The sequence below is a fragment of the Diabrotica virgifera genome, chromosome 2 (genome assembly GCF_917563875.1).
Source record: "Diabrotica virgifera virgifera chromosome 2, PGI_DIABVI_V3a".
Taxonomy (NCBI): Eukaryota; Metazoa; Arthropoda; class Insecta; order Coleoptera; family Chrysomelidae; genus Diabrotica; species Diabrotica virgifera.
The window spans coordinates 219,649,658-219,658,459 of NC_065444.1; positions in this window are offsets into that span (position 1 = coordinate 219,649,658).

Sequence of the window (8,802 nt, forward strand, 5' to 3'; positions counted from 1 at the left end):
TGTTTATAAAATGCACAATTTATAGATACGCAGGTTTTTCATTAAAGACGTAAGGTCCATGTTGGTTTCACAAGCTCAACCCTTGGACAATGAACTAGAAATATAATGAAAATTAACTTTTAACTAAAAGGTGCTAAAAGTTAATCTTAACAGATCTGATCTAATAGACGAAGACAATAAAGTACTACCCATCAGTGTAGACAAGACGAACCTTAAAGGAAATGAAAAACGCGAAAGCACAGCACCTGTAAACGTCCCCAATAATGGTTAACAAATGAAATTTAATAAAAATAGTTCATATCCTCAGGATTATTTAACCCGGAATTACTACAGTTGGCCAAAGAAATGAAAAATGAAGGAATATTTATATTAGACGAGATTGTGCATTTTTTGACATAATGTGTTAAGACTGCTCCCTTGCCAATTTAAATTCAATCCAATTGAACATATTTGAACTTTGTGCAAACTTATTACGATAACTAGATTGGACGTAACGGTTACAGTGACGCAGCAGTTTTGGAAACAGGGCAAAAAGCATTGAATACTGCTACTCCTGAAATTTCGGAAAAATGTGTACTGAAATGTGAAAAGTTAAGAAGATATGTTGGATGCGTGAAAATCGAATCGAAGCAATTAACCCAGTGACGTAATTAAATATGTTGATGGTTGGGATCATGTGCATGTGCCTTTTTGGTCCAAATCAATTAAAAGTCTATTTCTGTTCAAATACATAATATATTGTCAGTTTACTATATCCATGATTAAATCATAACAACTTGTTTACAATAATATCGCGACCTATCCTAAACGTTAATGCTTACTAACTACAATAATAAATGCCGATTTGATATTTATACCCATCAACTTGTAACAAGAACACGTTGAGTTAAATGTCATGTTTACTTATTGTTCGTGGTCTTAAGGTTATATATACGAGTAAAAACATTAATAAATTTATTCGAAATTAAGTGTAAAACATATTTTATACTATACAGGGTGAGGCAGATAAAGGGCCTATTAGAAATATCTCGAGAACTAAAGGTAAGAGAATCATGAAAATTGGAATACAGGGGTTTTGAGGTATGAACTATTTAATGAAAATATTTTGGTCTCTTTGCTACTTCCGGTTATACCGGAAGTTGATTGTAACTTCGTTTTTTCAAATGGGACACCCTGTATATTTTTACATTTTTGTATTCTGCTCGATGTCTTCTTTCTTAAAATATGAGGTTTTGTAATATTATACAGGGTAGTTTAAAAGATAATTACGGTTTTTTATAAATTTTGTAACAAACTTAACACCCTGTAGAATTGTATTGATTTGATATCAAAAACTCCATTTATGTTAAAGTGATTTTTAATAAAGTCTATTATAATTAAAAACTATCAGTTTTTAGTTATAGGAGTGACTAAGTGACTTTTTGTCACTTGCCGTCATACTTAAAACATGTGAACAAGTCAAATCCACATCTCAGATGTTATCTGGGGCAGATTAGCCAAATATTTTAAACATCCTAGCTTAATGTAACATTTTAAACCAATGTTTCCTTGATGGACAACTTTTACTGGGCTTTGACCCACATGATTAAGAAAAAATCAAACATACTGTTGGATAAAAACGGCAAAATAATTATAGACGTCGGTGAAAGCTTAAAATATGGCAGGAATATATTCAAGAGCTATTTAAAGACGAACGGACTGGGATAGTACTAGAGCAGGAAAAGTTCGACAACGGCCCAGACATAATAGAAGATGAGGTATTAGAGGCGATAAAGCGAACAAAGAACAACAAGGCAACAGGTCCTGACCAAATACCTGTAGACATAATACGATTAATAGAAGAACAGCAAATTGGAATATTGGTCGACTTATTTAATACAATATACAGTACATGAATCATTCCCAGAGATTGGCTGCTGTCAACGTTCATAACACTGCCAAAAAAACCAAATGCAAAAGAATGCCAAGACCACCGAATAATAAGTTTAATGAGTCATACACTCAAAATATTTTTAATAATTATACACCGGAGAATACATAACAAACTTGAGCAGGACATAAGCGACACGTAATTTGGATTTAGAAATGCAATGGGAGCGAGGGAAGCCCTGTTCGCTGTAAATGTACTTGTGCAAAGGTGCATGGATGTTAATCAGCCAGTATATATGTGTTTCTTGGATTACAACAAAGCCTTCGATAAGGTCAGACATAACCGCCTTATCGAATTACTTGAAAAGAAAAACTTAGATATGAGGGACATCAGGATCATTAGTGCTATCTATTATAATCAGATCGCTGTGGTAAAAGAGAACAACGCCTTTTCAAATGAAATACAGATTGAGAGGGGCGTCAGACAGGGCTGTGTCCTGTCTCCTACTTTGTTCAATTTGTATTCAGAGGAAATAATCCAGGAAGCACTAGAAGAGCTAACCACGGGAATAAAAGTAAATGGCCGACCAATCAATAATATACGGTTTGCTGACGACACTATTTTATTATTAGCCGAATGTCTTGAGGATTTACAACAGATGGTTGACAGAGTGGTAGAAGTCAGCCAAGAAAACGGACTGTCATTAAACACAAAAAAGACACAATTTATGGTAATCACAAAAGCTCAACAGCGCCAAGAAAGCATAACAATACATGGAGAACAAATAAAAAAGGTTGAAAAATATAAACATTTGGGTGCAATAATAATTAATGAAACTAATGAGTACACAGAAGAGATTAAAGCAAGAATAGGACAGGCAAGAAATGCTTCCAACAAACTGAAAAAAGTACTCTGTAGCAGGGACATTACAATTTCTTTAAAGATAAGACTTCTGAGATGCTACGTGTTCTCCGTATTATTCTATGGGTTGGAGTCTTGGACATTAAAGAAGGATGTTTCGGACAGATTAGAAGCCTTCGAGTTATGGGCCTACAGAAGAATATTAACAATAAGTTGGTTGGATAGAGTCACGAATATCGAGGTGTTGAGAAGAATGGGAAAAGATAAAGAGGTTTTAAATACAATTAAAGTCAGAAAACTGCAATATCTGGGACATGTTATGAGGGGCGAGCGTTATAACTTGTTACAGTTAATAATACAAGGAAGAATACAGGGTAGAAGGAGTCGCGGAAGAAGACGCATCTCCTGGTTAAACAATTTGAGAGCTTGGTTTAATTACACTTCTGCTGATCTCTTTAGAGCAGCAGTATCGAAAGTGCGAATTGCCGTGATGGTTGCCAACCTTCTTAGAGGAGATGGCACATGAAGAAGAAGAAGAAGACCCACATATTTTTGTTAAACAATATCTTGGTGGTTAGCATGTACATTGCACGTAAGCACTGATGATGACTGGTAAACCAGTCGAAAACTAGTTATGTTGTGATTTTGATGTGGCCCTTTTGAGGGATTTTAAATATACCTTTTATCCAGGATTTTACTGTTTTTTGTATTATATGGTATACAGCCAACTACAGGAAAACTTTTTCCTTGTGGATTTTTTAATTGTATATTTCTCTAAATGAATATAAAAGTTAAACATTGGGACAGTGCTTCAAGTATTGGGAATTGGGAGAATTTGCTATTAACTTTCTCAGCACAGCGGACAGGTGAAGTCAAAACTTTTCATTCTCTAATCCAAAGCAGTCGCAAATTCATGAAATGTACTATAGTAGACCCATCCTATTAGAAATAGTAGATAATAAAAGGTACAAATAATACTAAACAAACTATTTATTTTAACCGAACCGTATTATAATAATATACAAACAAAGAAATTAAGATGTGTCTTCTACAACGTATACTTCGAGACTACAGTAAAAATATCAAAAACAAAACTACTAAAATCGCTTTCACATCCATATGTCTTGTAACACGATACTTTCATGTAATCAATCCTATGTAAGAGTTTTCGACCTAAAAGGTTCGGGGAATTAGCCCGCCCACTTTGACTGCTATGTCCATTTTAACACTAATAAGAATACCATAATTTATAGTTGAATATATTCTAACACATCCACCTTTTACACATTTATATACATTTGTATTATACATACCTATTCTAAAGAAATGTAACCTTCAGTGGGGTTTTCCCATCAGTGATGTCTGACAACAGCCCTAAACGAATCCGTTGAGAATTGATCTCATTTTGTGAAATATTTGCTTAAGAAATTTACCTTTTATATTCAAGTTTCAAAAATTATTTTACATAACAATGTACATTATCCAAGAAACCCTCTTTTACACCAAAACTGAAATTCGTTTTAAACCGTTTTCGCTTTCGTGTAATTTAATCCTCGCTCCATTGCACTACAAACAGCTGGAAACCAACAAACGTTACTACATATTACAATTTTATTACCCCATTCCGCAAGTAGTTTTGATTCGAGCTCTTATCACATGCCACTTCTCTTTTCAAATTAGGGTCTGCAGTGCAGAGCGGAACTTTGTACAAAATTTATAATTCTTTGTAAAGCCCTTTATTTGTAAAGGGGTGGATTTAGAAAGTAAAATTTTACAAAAAGTTCAACGGAAACTCTAAAAAAATTGGAGGCGCCCTTTGCAAAATAGAAGAGTATAAAGGTCCGGACCAACGGAGCCTGTTAAGGCGTCCTTTACCAGTTTACCAATTTAAATGTCGGCAAAGAGAGATAGAAAATATATAACAGCGAAAAGAAAAGAGAACACGGTTGGCACCCCATATTACTGTTTCAATTAATAAATATAAAGGGTATCCCCGAAAATAGTGCGTTCCTTAATTAAAGGTACATAATGTAGAGCAAAAAAGTCTTATAACATTTTTTTCTAAATTCAGCCGTTTAACCAAAGAACGAATATACATTTTGATATGCAAACTGAAGTCTGGCAACAACGTGTAATTCAAAGACAGTCACAATAGTAGGCTTGTAGGTTAGTAGTTGTATCTGGTAGGTAAAATATAATGTAAATATCAACCAAACCTTCTGCAGGGGTCTATTGTTTACATTTTTTCACCCTGTCCGTGGTCGTCCCCTCACATCAAACAAACCAAGAATTTGGTTAGTTTGATGTTGTTGACATTGAATATTGGGCATAATTGGTTATCTAGTTTTAATCTGTACCAAAAGAACGGGTATTTCTTATTTCTTAACAAGTAGGTATTAAACAAATATTAAATATTATATCCATTACGCCATTACTTTGTAAAGGATACAGAATGGGTAAAGTGTGCAATATTTTATGAATTACCCAGAACACTAACAGCTTGTTTACATGGGCGGTTTGCCAACGTTTGACGCCGCGGTTTACCTGAAAAACCCAACCGCCGCGGTTCGTACACATGAGAGCGATTGACTGGCGGTCTCATTTCTCCCCTAGTAAACTTACAACCGCCGCGATTTGACGACGGAAAGGTTGCATGTGTACGATTTTGAGCGGTTGCATTTGTTTCTATGTTAAACTTGAACCGCGGCGGTTGGGTTTTTCAGGTAAACCGCGGCGTCAAACGTTGGCAAACCGCCCATGTAAACAAAGCGTAAATGGAGAGGCCTATAAATTTCTTGTAAAATGTTTTGTCGGTACTTCTTAAAGTGCCTTTGCAAACACGACGTGAAATGTGGTTTCGACACGATGTAGCCCCAGAGCTGTGAAAAATCTTCTGGATACCACGTTTAAAATTATTCCATATTTCAATAGATTTCAGAAAATCATTACGTAGGTACAAATAATTTTTCCTAGGTGCATTTACATTTTAGGAATTAAACCATAGTTACTTAAGTAAAAGTTATAATGTATGTAAAACGAAATTTTACATACATTAAAACCTTATTTAATTATAAAACCTTCATTAATTCAGGTAATAGCAAAAATGCCACATTATTAAAGCAAGAAATAATTATTTTGCAGGTTACCGATGTCAACAACCCCAAAAATCACACCTCAAATAGTAAACAAACAAGGGGTTCCATTAGGTTAAATTTTCAACAGTCACGACAAGTTCTTCTACGATACGTTGCCATGTCATTTAAATTCATGAAAATAAAAATTCACTTATATGGAGAACAATGTAATTTTTTTCATGGAAACGGTTAACTTTAGAAAAACATGTTATAGGACTTATTTGTTCTAAGTTGTGTATTATATCCATACCTTAAAGGAACGCACTATTTTCGGGGACACCCTGTATACTTTTTGATAAAATCGGTCGGACCCATGGTATGGACGGTACACCACCAGTGTGGTGACCATGACACAACCGGTCCAGGACATTAAGGCGCGGCCACATAGGCGCGGCCGTTTAGGCGCGGCCGTTTAGGCGCAGGGACATTTAGGCGCAGGGACATTTAGGCGCAAGGACATTTAGGCGCAGGGACATTTAGGCGCAGGGACACTTGGGCGCAGATACATTAAGTTAAGAGGGGTATTCAGAAGTGGAACTTGTAGAATGAATATACCTACTTAAAATATAATAATATAAGGTATGCAGGTAAACAAAATTTGTATATAATCCGGCTCTGCCCGAAAAGGTGTAAACTTTTGGGACATTTTATGGCCAGAGGGATTATACAAGTATAATATTTCCCCGAAAAAAAAAACCACTTAGTTTCTTTTGTCCTCTAAAAGAAACAATCCCACAATAAACATTGTATATTTTTTTTTCTTAGAAGGCAATATACAGTTTAAATATTTACAACCCCCATCAGTAGATTACAATGGTACTTACAGGTAATTAGCATCGTGATTGGCCGCCGTAGGATTATTACAGGTATATAAATACTATAATAAATACAGGTAAACATGCTCTCATTTAGTTACTAGTGTGCTAGCTTTCTGACAGTATAGCTGTTTGTGATATTTTTTGTGATTATTGTGGTGTTTTGTGAAAAATGGAAGTAGTTTCGCAGAAAGGAAACAAGAAATTTCATAGCAATGGGTATTGTTATATTTTTGATAGACTTAGTGCATGTGAAACAAAACAATTTTGGCGATGTGAGCAAAAAAACAACGGTTGTAAAAAACGTATTCATACATTGGAAAATGTGATTGTGAAGGAAATTCATCAACATTCACATGATAGTAATGCGGCTAAGGTTGAGGCTGATGTTGTGCGTACAAAAATGAGAATACGTGCTGAAGAAACAATGGAACAAACATCTCAAATTATTAATACTTGTCTAAATGAAGTTAACTTGTCGCAAGCCGCCCAAGCAGCTTTACCTAAAAGTACATCGTTGAAGAAAATGATACGAAGAAAGAGGAATCTAATAAATGCCGCACCTCCAGTTCCTCTACGGATAGAAAACTTGATTATTCCCGAAGAATATAGAACCTATTCAACAAATGGAGCGGCAGAAAATTTTTTGCTAGCCGATAGCGGTCCAGACGCAGACAGAATTTTAATATTTGGCCGAGCAAAGAATATCGATGAGGTGAGATATTTTGAAAAACTGTTAAGGTTTTGTCTCTTAATGGGACTATCCTTTTGTCTTTTGTCGGGAGGTAAATTAAAAATTAAAAAATTACCTTTATATTTAAAAAAAAATGAAAAAATGACAGGAGTAAAGTGTGCTTTGGAATGGTCAAATTTCTACCGTTTTTTTGAAATATCTTGGTAATTATTAAATATTTTTAAAAAACTTTAGTATAAAAAATGTAGGTTATAAAGAGAAGTAACTTTTGTTTGTTTAACATTTTTTACGAGATAGGTACACTTTTGTCCTTTTTTTCAATATGCGTGAGCTCATGTGTTGGACCACATCAGATTTTTTCTACTTAAGTTATTTTAAAATATTTAATAATTAAGAGGATATTTCAAAAAAACTTAAAAATTACACGAGTAAGTGCGCTAAAAATGATAAAAGTGGACTTATCTCGTAAACCTCACTATATATACTTCGTATATGCGTGAGCTAATTATATGGCACGAGTTTGTCAAGTACCACACCAATTAGTGTTTATCTTGTTACAGATATTGGTACCATCGCAGCATTGGTTTGTGGATGGCACATTTTCAACGGCACCGCCTTTTTTTTCACAAATATATGTAATAATGGCCAAAAGATTTGGTGGAGTTCATCCTGTAGCATATGCATTATTGCCAAACAAACAAGGTGTCACTTATAGAAGAATGATAGAGTTGCTCAAAAACATAGGGCCAAATTTAAATCCAAATAAAATTTCTTGCGATTTTGAATTGGCAGCCATAAATGCCTTTCGAGATGCATTTCCAAATGCTCAGATGCTGGGTTGTTTGTTCCACCTTACGAAAAACTTAAGAAAACATTTGGGCGAATGTGGTTTGATGGGTCGTTATAATAATGATGCTGATTTTGCTCTGCACGCGCGTATGATAACGTCGTTAGCGTTTATTCCAGTACATGATTTGGATAACGCCATTGAGGAATTATCCCATTCATTGCCTCCAGAATTAGAACCGTTGCTGCAGTGGTTTGAAGATACCTATGTTGGACGTCCAAATCGCCGCGGGAATGGAAGGCGGCCTGCCATTTTTGGACCAGAATTATGGTCCGTTCACAATCGTGTTTTGTCTGACACAGACAGAACAAATAATCATGCCGAGGCGGCACATAGGCGACTACAAATAGAATTAAGTATGAATCATCCTAGTATTTGGAAATTGATTGATGGCTTAAAAACAGTACAGCGAGGTAGGGACATGTTTTTTGAGCAACTGGTTGCTGGTAATGAACCTCCAACGAAAAGATCCAAATATACTCTTGCCGACGTAAGAATAAAGAATCTTGTACGAGACTACGAAAATAGAAACATTATTGAATTTCTTAGGGGCATCTCTCATAATTACGAGATGAACGCAT